Source organism: Rattus norvegicus, chromosome 8 (assembly GCF_021556685.1).
Source record: "Rattus norvegicus strain SHRSP/BbbUtx chromosome 8, alternate assembly SHRSP_T2T, whole genome shotgun sequence".
In the NCBI taxonomy this organism is placed as follows: Eukaryota; Metazoa; Chordata; class Mammalia; order Rodentia; family Muridae; genus Rattus; species Rattus norvegicus.
This window is the reverse complement of record NC_141541.1, coordinates 128740241-128756049: the sequence shown is the minus strand read 5'-3', so window position 1 is coordinate 128756049 and position 15809 is coordinate 128740241. Positions and strand designations below refer to the sequence as shown.

General features: G+C 49.4%; 1 protein-coding gene and 1 long non-coding RNA gene across 19 annotated transcripts in view; one reads left to right on the top strand and one right to left on the bottom strand.

Annotated features, from left to right (window-relative positions):
* The window catches only part of Trak1 (trafficking kinesin protein 1), a 154683-nt gene that overhangs the window by 107646 nt on the left and 31228 nt on the right, over positions 1-15809 (bottom strand). For 4 of the 18 annotated variants that reach the window (XR_015626751.1, XM_087562525.1, XM_087562530.1 and 1 more), the window contains exon 1: positions 2283-2354. The exons of the other annotated variants lie outside the window; for them this stretch is intronic. The gene's annotated coding sequence lies outside the window, so the exon portion shown is untranslated. Of the gene's footprint in view, positions 1-2282; positions 2355-15809 lie in introns of those variants that run through there. 18 annotated transcript variants of the gene reach the window in all.
* On the top strand, positions 4002-5685 carry LOC120094301 (uncharacterized). Its single transcript, XR_015628139.1, has 3 exons — positions 4002-4168; positions 4509-4605; positions 5383-5685. It is a non-coding gene; the product is annotated as an uncharacterized LOC120094301 (long non-coding RNA).

The window sequence follows — 15809 nt, the reverse complement described above, 5'->3', positions numbered from 1 at the left end:
AGCAGGGAGGACTGGGTCATCCCCAGGCCACAGAGTGCTCATGGCACAAGCACTCCCCAGGCATCAAGGACAGGGAGCCCACTCTGACCCCTGCTCAGAGGGACTGCAGCCACACTCAGCTGCTCACACTTTGTACAAATCCAGATGCTCCACACACACACCCCCTCCATGAATTGCTAACTTTTGCAAATGAAGAACTTAGGGCTAAGGATGTAGCTCTGTGGCAGGGCACTAGCACAACCATGGGACTATGGGTTCACTGTTCAGCACTGGAAAAACTGGACTTGGTAGCTCACACCCGTCAGCCCAGCACTAGAGAGGTGGGGGGCAGGAAGATCAGGAGTTCAAGATTATCCTCAGCTAAAGAGCAGGGGCCAGCCTAGGCTACATGAAAACATGTCTCAAAAAAGAAAAACAAGACCAATAATAGTAATAATGGTAATAATAATAATAACAATAAGAAGAAGAGAAGGGGGAGGAGGGGAGGAAGGTGAGGGAGGAGGAGGAGGAGGAGGAGGAGGAGGAGGAGGAGGAGGAGGAGGAGGAGGAGGAGGAGGAGGAGAAACAAGAGTAACCATCCATAGATACAATCACAGAGCTGGAAACACAGAGATAAAACAAAGTAACAGATGGCAAAGTCCTCCAATGTCCATAAACAATAGCCAGGCAGAAGATAGGTGAGAAAATAAAATTCTACACATTACTACCAAGTTCAGATACTAAGAAGCAGGATAAGATGTTAATAAAAAGGCAGAAAACATTTTTAACATTAGACCATGCTACTCCCTGTGCTGTGGGTTTAAAGAGCACCATTCTGAGTCATCTTGTTAAAGGACTGGAGAGATGGCTCAGGTTAAGGGACCCAAGTTCCATTCTCAGCTCATATCTATCTGTAACTCTGGTCCCAGACCCGGGGCCCTCATCTGGCCTGTGGTACACATTATATCCAGCAGGCAAATGTTCCTACACATAAAATAAATAAATCTGAGAACACTTGCGGGGGACTTTGTCATATTTTTTCCCTGATATCATTTTCCACTGATAATGGAAAAGTCCTGTGACCTGCGGGTGCGGCTGAGTTAATAATGAAGGAATAATAAGCCATCTGCTGGGGCCGGAGAGACTGTTAGCCTCAACCGTCTGCCAAGCCTGAGGATGTGAGCTTGATCCCTGGAAGCCACGAGATGGAGAGACCTGACTCCTGCAACTTGTCCTCTGTGCAAGAAAACTAAAAAACACTAACACATAGGCAGCAGTGATGCTAATGCATAGGCAGCAACGCTGACAGGTAAGCAATGACATAAGCAGCAATGTTACACGTAAGCAGCAATGCTGACACGAAAGCAAAACGTAAGCAGCGACGTTGACACCTGAGCAGTGATGAACTGACAACTGGGCAGAGTTAGGGTGAAGGGATGAACAGGGTATGGGGCCACCTCTTTTGCTACACTCTGGACTAGAGATCATATTAATGTTTCATATGATCTCAGAAATTAAAATAAGTCACCCTGAAATCGGAAGCAGCAAGAGACCAACTTAATCATCAAAGCAGTGAGCTATTCAGAAGGACTAACAGCCCAGATGCTTAAACCTGTGATTCTCTGTGCTGGTGCTAAGAGATTTCTAAAGAAAAATAAACTTCAAAGAATTCCTGAGTTCGGTAGCGGGTAGGAGCCGATGCTGAAATCATGGACGCGCTTGGTGAATATACTCTAGTATACATGCACACTAATGTACATATTATACATTGTGTAAACAGTGTAAACGTGCGCCTTACAAACAGATTTTCCTTTTTTCTGTTCAGCAGGGGGCATTAGTTGGAGAGGCAGGGGGTGTGTTTGGGGCAGGAGTAAGCAAATCCTTAAAGCTTGAGTGCAAACAGTTTCTGATAACAGAAGGGAGCAGGCAGGGCAGATCTCAGCAGGCTGGTCACCTCTAGAAGGCAATACTGCACTGTGTAATCCACCCAAGGCAGCCAGGCCTCCTGTCCTCTGTTAAAAAGACCTTGGTCTTTACCAAGTAGGTAAATGACCCACCATGGAAATGCTGTCTGAGACACAGCCCCCTGAGAGAGGCTCCCTTAGTGAGTTACAGGAAAGCTTGGGCTTTGACACACAAGAAAGCCACAGCCTGTGTGGCGTGGGGCCAGGATCACTCAGAGCCACGGGGCTGTGAGAAGACACAGCTTCAAAACCCCCTCTGCGTTCAGACATCTCAAATCAGAATCAAACGCAAAAAAGAAAGAACTGCACGGGCACTTAACCCTTGAAGTGCGCCCCTACCGTTATCTGACGCATCCTTAGATCATTTTCAGAAGAGCCTTTCACCTCCAGGAAGTCTAGTGCAAACACTTCAGCTTGGTTATTTTAGGAAGTCCCTAAACTGCCTGAGCTGTTTGCCTTTGCCAGGGCCTGTTTCCCGGGATGACATCACCACCAGGCCACCCTCCTCTGAGCCTGTGAGTCTGGAATCACAACTCAGCTCTTCAGATTCCAGCCAGGAACATTCTAGAGCCCTCAGGAATTACATCTGGGTAATCCAGCAAATCCAAACATCTGTTTCATAGGCCTGTCTGTAAGAGGATCCACATTTTCATGGCCTAACACCCCAGCCCCTCCAGAAGGCATGCTGGGCCTTCCTTAGGTCCCGGAACCCTAAACACTTGCTTCGAAAATGAGTGTCTTGCTATTCCGATAGCCCTCTGGAAGGTAGCCACTCAGAAGAGAGGCCCATCCCTTCAGCCACTGACAAGTACATCAGTGGGTATGGCTGTCTCTGTAAGTTTTATGTACAACAAGGGTGGAAAAAGTCTGGCTCAATGGTAAATTTGCTGAGCCCTGGTCGGTGGGAAACCCTGCCTCACCATGACCGCCCTACTCACAGCCAGTGTGACCTTTATTTGAGTTTCTTAACCATAAAATATATCTTCCAGCTCTAAAAACCAGGAAGGTTGGGTGTGGTGGCACACACCCATAGTCTCAGCACCTAGGATGCTGAGGCAGGAGGATCATGAGTTTGAGGCCAGCCTGGGCAACACCATAAGATCCTGTCTCCACGGTCACTCAAGGAACAACGTCAACCGTCTCCCAAAATGGTTACTAGGGTTGAGAGTCCAGGGGTGAGCGTGTGCTACACACCCCCTTGCAGCACACCCCTATCTCGAGCTGTGCAGTTTGAAGGGCACAGAGCTCCTCAGGAGGAACCGCAGTGAAGTCCAGGCAGGGCAAGGGACAGGGGATGACCACCACATACTGTTTTCCTGTAAAGCAAACCTTTCATTGGGGGAAATTATATTTTGCAGCAGACTAAGCGGTCTTTGTTAAAGATCTGGAATTGGACAGACTACACTTTCTCAGCAGCAAAATACCTTGTTTAAAGCCACAGGGACAAGACGGGCACAACCCATGTTTCACAAGTAACGAGGTGGCATGGTCAGTGACACCAGCATAAGCAGACCTCAGAAGGGCTGTTCCTCAAAGGTCAAGTTTCCTCGGCATCACACGCTGTATACGAGGTGTGTAACTAGTGTCGCCATCATGCCTGTCTTTTTATGTGATTGCCGGGAAAGAACTCAAGTGCTCATATTTGAGCAGCCAGTACTTTATTGACTGAAAATATTAATTTCAATGTATCCTCAGCCAAATGGACCCAATGCCCTGGCACCTCTCTGTCACACCAAGGAACCAAGAGACATCCATCAAATGAATGGCAGAGGCTGCTCCCAACTCTAGGAGAGTCCTCTTCTACCACGGCAAGTGGGCATCCTAACAGCTGAGCCACAGCCCCGCTGTCCAAACCTTACCCACTTCCTGCCTCGCCCAGAGCAGGGCCCCTCTCTACTCTGACTTTGCCCGGAGCTTCACTTTCTCCCAGCTGAGCAGCCCCAGTCAGGAGCAGCTGTTTTACACTTTCACAGTGAGGGCTGCATTCTCCAAGGATGGAGTCACAGAGCCCTGGAAGTGGGGAGGTTCCCTCCAGAGCACCAAGGGCGACCTTCATTTGAATTCAATAACCGTTTTCCAGAGAACTGAACCATTCATAAGAGAAAGCAAGCATTACTGAGTGAAGCAACAACAAAACTGACAGAGGGACAGCAGGGTGGATGGGGAAGATGAAAGGACGGACAGATGGATGGATGGGCGGACAGACAGACCCCGAAGGTGGATGGGTGAGTAGGTGTCTTAGTGTGATCATTGTTGTGATGAAACACAATGACCAAAGCAACTTGGGGAGGAAAGGGTTTATTTGGCTTACACTTCCACATCCTGTTCATCACTGAAGGAAGCCAGGACAGGAACTCGAATCAAGCAGGAACCTAGAGGCAGGAGCTGATGCAGGGGCCATAGACATTACGGCATAGAGCAGTGGTCCTCAACGTTCCTCACGCTGTGACCCTTTAATATAGTCTCTCATAACGTGTAAGCCCCCGCCAACCATAACATTGTTTTTGTTGCTATTTCATAATTGTAACTTTGCTACTGTCATGAATCATGATGTAACTATTTTAGAGAAAGAAGTTTGCCGAAGGGGTCTTGACCCACAGGTTGAGAACCGCTGTCCTGGAGGCGTGCCTGAAGCCCAATCCTATGGAGGTATTTTTCTCAGGTGAGTTTCCTTCCTCAGATGGCTCTAGCTCGTATCAAGCTGACATAAAACTAGCCAGCACAGTGGGTAAGTGCATGGACAGACGGGATGTATGAATGGGTGGGTATGGGGTGTGGAGACAGACAGACGGACAGATGGGCGGTCTGGTTGCTCCTGAGTCACATTAGCGATCTGGCATTTACTGTTGATGTTCTGGTCCACAACGGAGATGGAAAACAAGTGACCCTGCAGGACACCAGCAGAGGCGAGCATTCCTAACCTCCTCGTCCTCGTGCTGGGGCCGAGTGGAATTCTCACATGATAGCCGGGAAGTCTATATTAAGCATCCCAGGCCAATTGTCCACTAAATAAAGTTCAAGTGGCACTGGGTTCACATGACCCCAGGGCTCTCCAGACAGCTGACTGTCCTCGAATCTCCTGCCTGCACCACTGGCTCCAAAGCAGCTCCCTGACAGCCTTGTCCTCAGCCACAGTCCATGCTGGACCCAGGAGGTGAGGGTGAGGACTTCCAAGGGTCTGGCAGATGCAAGGGCTGCTGGCCTCACGCTCAGTGTGCACGTCTGGGTACAGGTACACCCGTGGCTCTTGAAAAGCTGAGATCAGTGGTTATACTAGATGTTAGCATTACGGGAGGCTGGGTCATGGGTCCATGGGAACTGTCTGTACTCTTGACTTTTCTATTAAACCAAAATTACAGCATAATAGTGAGTTTAACAAACACAATAAACTTTAGGTCAAACCCCAAGCCTTCTGAAGCAAGAATCCCGGTTTTCACAGGATCCATTCACATAAGTCCAGGAATGCGCTGAGATCATGGTATTTCAGTCCCAAAATGAAGCTGGTGAGATTGCCTGAGAAGGACTGATCAGCCAATGAGACAACGGCGTGCCTGTGTGTCATGTTAAGATGTGTTTCCAGAGGGCTGGAGAGTTCAAGTCCCAGCCCCCACATCAGCCAGCTGGAGACCCCTGCAAACTCCAGTTCCAGTGGGACTGATGTCTCCTGGCTTCTGTGGCACTGCCTTCACACGCGCATATGCACACAGGGACATAAATAAAAATAAAAACTAAGTCTTAAGGAACTCCAGGTCTTCACTTCGTCCCTCATGAGAGCCTCAGTATTCTCAGATCTTAACAGGCACATCTGCCCCTCAGTGAGCCTGGACTAGCCCTGTTTAAACAAGCACACACCCTTCTCCACAAAGTAGGATCCAGTTCCCTTCTTTGCCTTCTTAGAAATTAATCCCTCCAAAACACAACAATCCACTCTTGCAAACTCAAAGCCCCCGCACAGGTGGAGCCTGCCTATGTTTTATTCTCTGCCGGTGGGATTTCTTCAAAAGCCTCTATTGGCATCTTTCTCCTTGACTCGATTTCCTGGGATGGTACGAACAGAATTCTGTTTGTTCATCTGGGGACAGGGTCTCCTGTAACCCAGACTGGCCTTCAGCTAACTATATGGCCAAGGATGACCTCGAGCTCCTGATCCTCCTGCCTCCACCTCCTGAGTCTTTGGATTACGGGTGTGCATTACCACACCAGCTAGAACAGAGAACTTTAAAGAAATGATATTCCTCATAGAAGGCCGTGTGTGTGTGTGTGTGTGTGTGTGTGTGTGTGTGTGTGTCCCACAGAGGAGGAAGGTAACTGCCCAGGGTGACCCCAGAATAATAACTTAAGCCACTCAACACCCTGCCCACCGTGTTCCCACCACAGGGAAACTCTGAAACCATAACCTTTTCTGAGAGAAGACTAAACTTTCTGAGTAGGACTTTAAAATGTGATACAAACAGTAAAGGAGAGAGTATCCCGAGCCATCTCATACCCCACCGCTGAAAACACACAGAAACATGTTTTCTGGAAACCTGAGATCTGCTGACAGGAACAAGCAGGAACAGCCCTGTGGTTTTACTAGAATCTTTAACTGGCACCAACCAGAAATCATACTGGTAAAGACAACTTGTATCTTTTTGTAACAGTTCACGCAAGTCTTCCTCGGGTGGAAGAACCGGGAGTCTCACACCTGTCAGAGGCACAGAACTGCAGACTGTTCCCCAGACACAAACAAAGACGAAACAAAAGACCCAGAAAGGAGGGGCCAGGCAGATGCAAGTCATGTCATGTGCTGCTGAGTCCAATGGCAGCCGTTCAGTTTCCGGGAACCCACAGAGGAGGAGAGTACTGACTCCCACACGTTGTCCTCTGACCTCTGTACTTCACACAGGTGATCACATACGTTTATAGACATACATAGAAATACATGTAAATATTTATTAAATAACAAGGCCATACTTAGGAGTCTCCTCCAGTTCTCAGTCACCACAGTAAAGACAAACATGGGGATTGGAGAGATGGCTCAGGAGTTGAGAGCACTTGTTCTTGCAGAGGATTTAAATTGGTTCTCAGCAACCTCATGGCAGCTCGTAACTGTCTATCAACCAGTTCCAGGGGATCTGACACCCTCTTCTGGCCTCTGCAGGCATCTACACCCACATGACATGCACTCACAAGGTCACAAGGCACATACACATGTGTGCTCACACACACATGCACACACACACACTCATACATGCACACTCACCCACACACAAATAAATATTTAAAAACAAAAGACAAACTTGGTAGGAAGAGCTACACCTCCCCCTTCCACGGGTGGGGGGGGCATACATGGCCTACATTTCCAAGATGAGGACAGACAGAGGCCCAAAACCTGGACACTGGCCCAATTATCTAACCAAATGCCCATGTGGCAGAGACACAAGCAGAGCCCAAAGAGAGCAAAGGTGGCTGGGCAATCAACTAGGGACAAAGGGCAGCTCCGGGAAGGCGGGGGACAAGGTGAGGCTGGACCTCAGCCTTAAAAAGAAGCTCACAGAATAGAACACCAGGTTCAGTTTTATTGGCATGTAAAATGAACTTTTCTTTGGGCTGGTTATATCCTGATTTATTAGCATACACAAACCACCCAGCTGTGGGCGAGGCAGCTTGTCACTCAGCGAAGTGCTAAGGTTACAGGTGACTTTATGGAGGGGAAGATACAGGAAAGCTGGCACAGAGTCCACGTCCACCCCTCCCTTCCCCTGGGCCACAAGAAGCATCAGGGTTCACCTTGAAGCAGGTTTTTCTCAGGTCACAGTGGGAAGGAAGCTGACAACCCACAGACCTGTGAGATTCTCCATACAGCTCCCTCCCATGGGAGTAGAGTAAGGAGGAAGGTAGACGGAAGATCTTCAGCATATAGTCACCTAAACACCAGGGCCCAAGGCAAAACCATGGCACAGGGGACGGGCCAGCCGACGGCCCCAGCTAAGCAATGACCCAACCCCCATGTTCTTCAACCTGCACTCCAGCAAGCTGCAAACCATGTGGGTGGTGGTGGTGGTGGTGGTGGTGGGGGTGGTGGTGGGGGTGGTGGTGGTGGTGGTGGTGGTGGTCGGTGGTGGTGGTGGTGGTGGTGGTGGTGGTGGTGGGGGTGGTGGGGGTGGGGGTGGTGGTGGGGGGGGGGTGGTTGGGGGGGGTGGTGGTGGTGGTGGTGGGGGTGGTGGTGGTGGAACAAAATCTGGCTTCTATACGGGAAGGAAAACACGTGGCAGAAAATGGACAGGGGTATACAATCAGTGTGGGACACTGCCAGTCATTCATTCATTCATTCTTCATTCACTCATTTATTCATTCAGCCAAGTCTGCACTCATTCAGGAGGCACGACTGTCAGCCAACTGTTGTCTCTGTGGTCAATATGGCCAGCTACAATGACAAAAGGATATTCTATTTCTCTTGAGATCCCAAGTAGCACTGGGAATCCCAGGTGTCCTCAACATCAGGGACAGTAGGAGCACAGTGCAGTACTGTGCCTCTCTGTTCCGATCTTCAGGAGCACGGCTTGCCGGGCTCTGGCCGGGCCCAGTGGACAGAAGGTGCCCTTCAGCAGGCTCCGTGCTCTATTAATAGCAGCTGTGTGGGACTCGGGTTACAGATTGGTTCAAATCCACACAAAACTGGCTCCTACAAGGAAGGCAATTCCAGTACTTAACGCTGCCTCTCATACCCGATTTTTATTTTTAAAATGCTGGTATTATAAATGGAAAGACTGTGGTTAAAAGGATTAGAGGGACAAGGGCTCCATCCAAGGTGGCAACCGGGTCTCGGGGGTGGGAGGGCTGGGGAGTGAGAGCTATGGATTTAAGGGCTGGAGATGTGACTCGGGGATGGAGTTCCTGGCTAACAAGTGAGAGGCCCCGAGTTCCATGCCTGGCACCTCGAAAACAAACAAAACTGCCACAAACAGTTATTTCATCCACTCAATAAGGTGTCCTAAAATTAGGGTGCGATGGGTGGCACACACTTGGCAATCCTGGGGTGGGAGGCAGAAGTGGAGACAGGAGGTTCCCTGAGACTCAATGGCCACACAGCCTGGCATAGTTGGTGAGTTATAGGCTAGTGAAAGACCCTGCCTCAAAGAGAAAAAGGAATGAGAGAGAGAGAAGAGGGGAGGGGGGAAGGAAGGGAGGGAGGAAAGGAAGGGAGGGAAGGGCAGAGAGAGGGAAGGTTGAGTCGGACAGTGCTTCAGGGAGAACATCCAAGGCTGTCCTCTGATTTTCGCATGCTAAGGCACACACGTGTGCCCACACACAGGTGTTCCCACACACATATGTATCCGCACACATGTGCACCACACACATCTGCACCCACACCCACACAGTTTTTTATGACTGTATGTTAATACTCCATTTGGGACAATGTTAAAACATGAGAATTTTTACTCTCTTCCTACATTTCTCAATGATGAGAACAAAAAGAAGCAGCATTTTAAACTCTGTAATTTCTAGCTGGGCAGTGGTGGCACATGCCTTTAATCCCAGCACTTGGGAGGCAGAGGCAGGCAGATCTCTGAGTTCAAAGCCAGCCTGGTCTACAGAGTGAGTTCCAGGATAGTCATGGTTACAAAGAAAAACTCTGTCTAAAAAAACCCAGAGAAATGGATGGATGGATGGATGGATGGATGGATGGATGGATAGACAGATGGACAGACTCTGTAATTTCTAATTTTACCCACGTGAAATAACCTGGTATCAACTAGTCTTGGTCAATACAACTTAGAAGTCAGCAAGAAGGGGAAAGCCTGTAACTCGCTCACACTGACGCACCTAAGGGAAAGTGTGATGAAAGCTACTTAATCAGATTCCAAACTCAGTGAATGCCAAGGAAAGAGGCTCAAAGCCCCATGTGGTGCTCTCACATAAGTCCAGCATTGAGAGGCTGAGTCAGGAAGATCCAGGCTAGCCTGGGCTACAATGGTGAAGAAGCTAAGGAAAGAAGAGAGAAGGAGAGAAAGATGTCTAGCTTCTTTACACATCAGGAAAACCAAAATCGAAATCCTAAGACCACTCCACCCTGATGAATGAGCCTGATCAACGAGACAGATAATAAGTGGGTTCAAAGCCACTTAGTTAAGTGTTGGCAGGGAAACAGGCACTGCCGGCCGGTCAGGATGACAGGGGCATGTGTGGCATAGCGGGCCATTTTGGAAAACACCATGGCAACCCTTCAAAGCCTGAGCAGAATGAGGTCACCCCACAAATATTCTCATTCCAAGAGGAAGGAAGATGTGTCACACAAAGCTTGTCACAGTGGACAAAAAAAAAAGAGGAACAGTTAAAAGATGCCATGTTACACACACAGTGAGATATTCCTCTATACTAAAAGGACACAAAGGGCTCACGCACACCACAACATGGACCAACCCTGAGAACATCATCTAAGGAGGGACTCAGGCTTACAGGAGGATCTATGTCACGGCTCCATCTTTAGGAAGTATCTCTGTGAATAGACTAAAAGCCACCAAATTCTTCTTTTTAAAGTACCTCTCTACTCTGTGATGCATGTGCATTCATGTGTGCATGGGGCAAGGCATGCATGCACCAGCATGTATCTGGAGGTCAAAGGACAATCTCAGGAGTCAGTGTACATGGACTCCAAAGATCCAAGCTCCGACCCTCACTCCTGCCTGCACAGCAAGCATTTTCCCCACTGATCATCCACAGTGCCTGAATGACTACTTTAAACAAATGGACTATACGTTGCATGAACATGTCTCAACAAAACTATCTTTTTTTTCCCCCTTTCAAAACTTTTCCTGCATTTATGGGAGGAGACAGACACTAAGCAGTTTCCCTGGGATGTGTTCTGCTTGTTTTGGGGTAGTTGCAAGATTCTGTCTGCAAAGTAGAACCAGACACACACACACACACACACACACACACACACACACACACACACAAGGGTGGGGAAGAAACACACACACATGAAGAGGAGGAAGAGGAGGAAGAGGAGGAAGAGGCCATCATCATCTGTCCTGTAAGATCACCTGAAGCAAGTTCTCAGTGTCTCTGGTTCTGGGTCCACCTCTGATATATTATTAACAAATGTGCAGAGATATTCCTGGCGACAATCAATCTCAAGCCTGAGGTGACTCATCTCTGGCTGACTTGCCTTTATCTATTCAAGCTAATAAAATATCCCCACTGTTCCCAGTTTCCACTTTCCAAGATCACAGAATTCCAGACATATAAAACACTCAACATTTTCAATTACACTGAGAAGAACGTATGGCAGTAATAAAGAGTAGAAAGCCGTTTTATTGATTGATTATTATTTTTTAAACAGTAAGCCAGGAACACTAGCGAGCCCAGCAATGTTGAGTCCCTGAAGCCCAGTGGCCAAGTCTACCTGATGAGCTTCGGACCAATGAGAGATCTTCTCTGAAAAACAAGATGGAAAGGGACCAAGGAACAACAGCCGGGGGCAAGATCTGGTCTCTATACACATGTGTGCACACATGGTTTCCACATACATGTGTGCACACATGGTCTCTACATGCGTGTGTGCACACATGAAACAAGGATCAAGTTTTCGGTGGAACATTTCTTTCTCTAGGAAGCAGGTGAGGTCTGTGGAGGGCGGCTTGAGGCAGTAGCCCATATTTGGTTACCACAATGAAACACTTGGCTGGGCAGCTCCCTGTGGGCCACAGTTCTCAAGGCTCTGTGTCCAAGGTTGAGTAACCCCACATCGTGGCTCTCACAAGAGCTCAAGGGTCCTGCAAAGCTGCTCTAGGGTCTCCACACATTCCACAGGACACACCTCTTAAATATCTGTAGCTCCCTCCCCCCACATCAAGTCCAAACTACACAGGGGCCAGGTTATTCCTCAATAACCCATGGCTATTGATTCTAGAATAAAATAGAAGTTTCTCGCTATTCAGTTTACACCTGCCCTTTCTTGCCTCAGTTTACTGGGCTGGGACATGAGACAAGGCAAGGGATCAAACTGAGACTCTCCAAAGGGTAGACAAAGAACTGCGTTACTCCCGGAGTACCAACCGAGTATGCCAAAGTGCTTAGCGTAGTACTTGGTGCACAGCAAGCCCACCACAGATGCCAGCTGTCACCACCGCACCGCCTCAGTGTGCTCCGGGACACAAACACACCCCCACTCTCCTCCCACCCTTGCCACCAATTCCACCCCACATTCTGGGTCTGGCCTTCTCTGAATCTTAGGGATGGCAGACTGATTATTTTCCTTTATCCCCACAATGAAAAGCCCAGCCAGGAAGGCTATCGCAGCATGCTAACAGTCAACACAAGATAAAATCAGGCAGACAGCACCCATAAGGCCCACAGGGCAGACTCAAATGGAGAAGAAAGAACCCCATTGTTTGAGCACAGCCTGGGGGAACAAGAACTGAGAAGCAGGCATTGTTTGGAGGAAAGAATCTGCAGGCTCGGTGCCAACAGTGAAAGAGCAACTCAGCCCCGTGGAGCCAGGGAACCCAGGCAGTGGAGTGGCCTCTGGAGGCTCCCAGCCCTGCCCTCCCCACAGGGTGGCCTGGAGCACCAGCACCCCAAACACCACAGGATGATGGTGCAGGGTCAGGGCACAGGGCACAACTCCCTCTGGGCACAGGGCCCTAAATGATGGTCCTTAAATCACACAGCACCTTGCCCTCAGCACTGAGGTGGGTAGGGTCCCTCGCCTGTACCCATCCCTGGACTAAAGCTCCAAATGTGATCTCTGCCATCATGGACATTGGTGTATCCTGCCCGTTGGATGCACAAGATTGTCTAATGTGCCAGGCAGAGTACAAGCCTGTCTTCCAGGTGCTCGGGAAGTAAAATGAAGAGAATCAGAAGTTCAAGTTTATTCTGGACTACATGGTGATTTCAAGGCCAGTGTGGGATACATGGGAGGGAGGGAGGGAAAAGAAGAGAGAAGAGGAGAGGAAGAAGGAGAGGAGAGAGGAAAGAAGGGGAAGAAAGGAGAGAGGAGGGGAAGTGGAGAAGAGAAGGAAGAGGGGAGGAGAGGAGAATGGAGAAGAGGGGAGGGGAGGGGAGGTAAAGAGAGAGGAGAGGAAGGGACTAAAGGGAAGAATGACTTTCCTATACTAGAAGACAAACCCTCCCAGCAAAGTAATTTTCCAGTGTTGGGAGGGGGCTGGCCCTGGAGAGGTCTCAGGGGAGCTCTCCACACCTTCCTTCCAAAGGAACCCTGGAAGCTCCACCCTGCACCTACCTTAAAGACCATGGAACCCAAGAAGTAAACACTGGGGACAGACAGACAGGCAGACAGACATGTGCATACACAAACACACATACACTCAAACACACACATGAGTGCATACAGACAGACACACATGGACACGCATGCACACACCACCCTAGGAGGCTTGTAATACACAGATACTGAGTCCTCCCCAGGTCAAGGCAGTTTGAGTAAAGCCAAAACACTCCTTCGTGTTAGTTTGTTTTTGAGACAGTTTCGCATGTAGCTCAGGCTGGTCTCAAACTCCTAAGTAGCTGAGGGTAACCTTGAACTTCTGACTCTCTTGCCTCTACCTCCCAGGATTACAGGCACTAGGATACTACATCTGGTTTATACAGAGCTGTTGACCCAGGGCCGCACACATGCCAGGCACACTCTACCAACTGAGCTGCCTGCCTAGCTCAAGGATCTGACAGTCTCTGAGGTGAGGCTGAGGACGTTGGGACCACTCAGCAGTCAGCCCTCACAGGAACTCCAACACAGGTCAGACACCACACCCCCTAATGCATCCCACTTCCCTGAGGGCACAGCTCTGTTATTTTTACACATCTTTGAGGCCTTGGGTGCCTGGACTACACTGATGGTCCTGGTGTCTTCCAGAGTCTGTAACACTAATCCCCCAAAGCCAATGAACAGTCTAAGGAAACAATAAGACCCACACACCCTGGCTTACACAGAGACCATCTCCACAAGGCCAGGGAAAGCCATTAGCAATACAGAGCTGGGATGGGTGGGGAGGGATGCCTGGGGCCTAAGGCCTGCACCTCATGTGGCCAACCCAGACAAGGTAAGAGTGGCAGCTGTCATGAACCAGCTACATCAACTTCATTAGCTCTTCTATGTGTATGTGGGGGGGGGGGGAGGCAGAGACAGAGAGAGACAGAGAAAGAGATAGAGACAGACAGACTGACTGACTACATGCTGCAATGGCATGGGGGACCTGACTTCAGAACCACAGCACCATGGGAAAAAGGCGGGGCACAGAAGTGAAAACTTGCATCCCCCGCGCTATGAAGATGGAGGCGGGCAGATTCCAGGGCCTCGCCAGCCAGAGTCTCACAGTTACAAAGTTACTGAGTTCCAAGTTCAAGTGGAGTGCAGAACAATAGGAAAGACACCTGGCACTGATCTCTGGCTGGCTGTCCCCTGCACGTGTGTACATGTGTACACACACTCTCATACACACAGAGAGACAGAGACAGACAAAGATAAAAGACAAATAGACAAATAGACAAGCCAGCCAAGGGGCCCCCTCAGCTTCACTTAACTCCCAGGAGACCTTAAGAGAAGCATTTTTTTTTTTTTTGGTTCTTTTTTTTTTTTTTTTTTTCCAGAGCTGGGGACCGAACCCAGGGCCTTGCGCTTCCTAGGTAAGGGCTCTACCACTGAGCTAAATCCCCAGCCCAAGAGAAGCATTTAAAGCACAGAGTTCATCCTGGGAGAGAGGACAAAACCTTTGACATCATTTGGAAGCAGGAAAAGCCACCAAGGAGACAAAGTCTGAGGCTGCCTGGGAGGAACGAGAAACCTCAGGCCCCACGGGGCTGGCTGCATTTTGGAGATGCTGAGAAGAACCTGGGTAAATACTGAAGAACTGGTTTGAGGTCCACACGAAGGAGTACTGTGCTCCCCATTCCGGCTCCTGAAGGTCCATCGCTTCCACAAACACCCACCCGGGGAATGGTCCAGCAGAAACTGGAGATAAAGCTGAAATGAAGTCTGTGGACTCTGCGGCACCAGACACAAAAGAAGGCAAAGGGCTGGGGAGAGGACTGGGTGGACAGGACATGGTGCTGGTGGAGGGTACCGGAAGGGATGGGACTGAGGGGCTGAATGCCCTGCACTGCAAAAAATACAACTAAAGAATAAAATAAGTAAAAAGGCAAACCTGACAATACACTGTAGACAGGGGTACACGTAAATCAGTACACTTAACACGTGAGACCAGGCGGCTGCTCCCTATGCACACCCTTATAGGCCCTCCCTTGCTCAAATCAAATGACAGGGATACAGGGAGCACCCTTCAGGGGAACCCACTAGCCTAAGACAAAAGAACGACTGACTCCCAGAATCCTCAGTGCTATCTCCCAGAATCCTCAGTGAAAACACCAGCCCAGTACCCTGGCACTCAAGGTCCAGCCTGCAGCCACCCATTCTGCTCCCACAGCTCCCAACAGCCCCCTGGGAAGAAGCCTATCAGACCATGGAGGAAAACTTTCCCTCCAGGTTATAGACACCAGAGACTATGGAAGGACAGAACTGAAGAATCAGGGACAATATAGGCAAAAGAAAAGAGCTTCAAAGAGGGAGGCTGTAACAGGAAAAAATGGTACAATACTATTCCCAAATGGATGAAGGTAAGGGCTTTGAGAAGATGGGAGAGGGCTTGTAGAAACTGACAGTTTGAGGGTCTAGGGATCCTGAGCACCTGCACGAAAAGCCAGCGGTGGTTTCGTGTGCCTGTTACCCCACACGGGGGGGGGGGGGGGGGGGGACACAGAATGGTGGATCCAGATAGTCACCTACTCAAGCAGTGAGTTTCTAGACCAATGAGAGCCTGTCGTGGGCCAGTGAGTGACAAGACATCTTTCTTCTGAGTGCTGGGA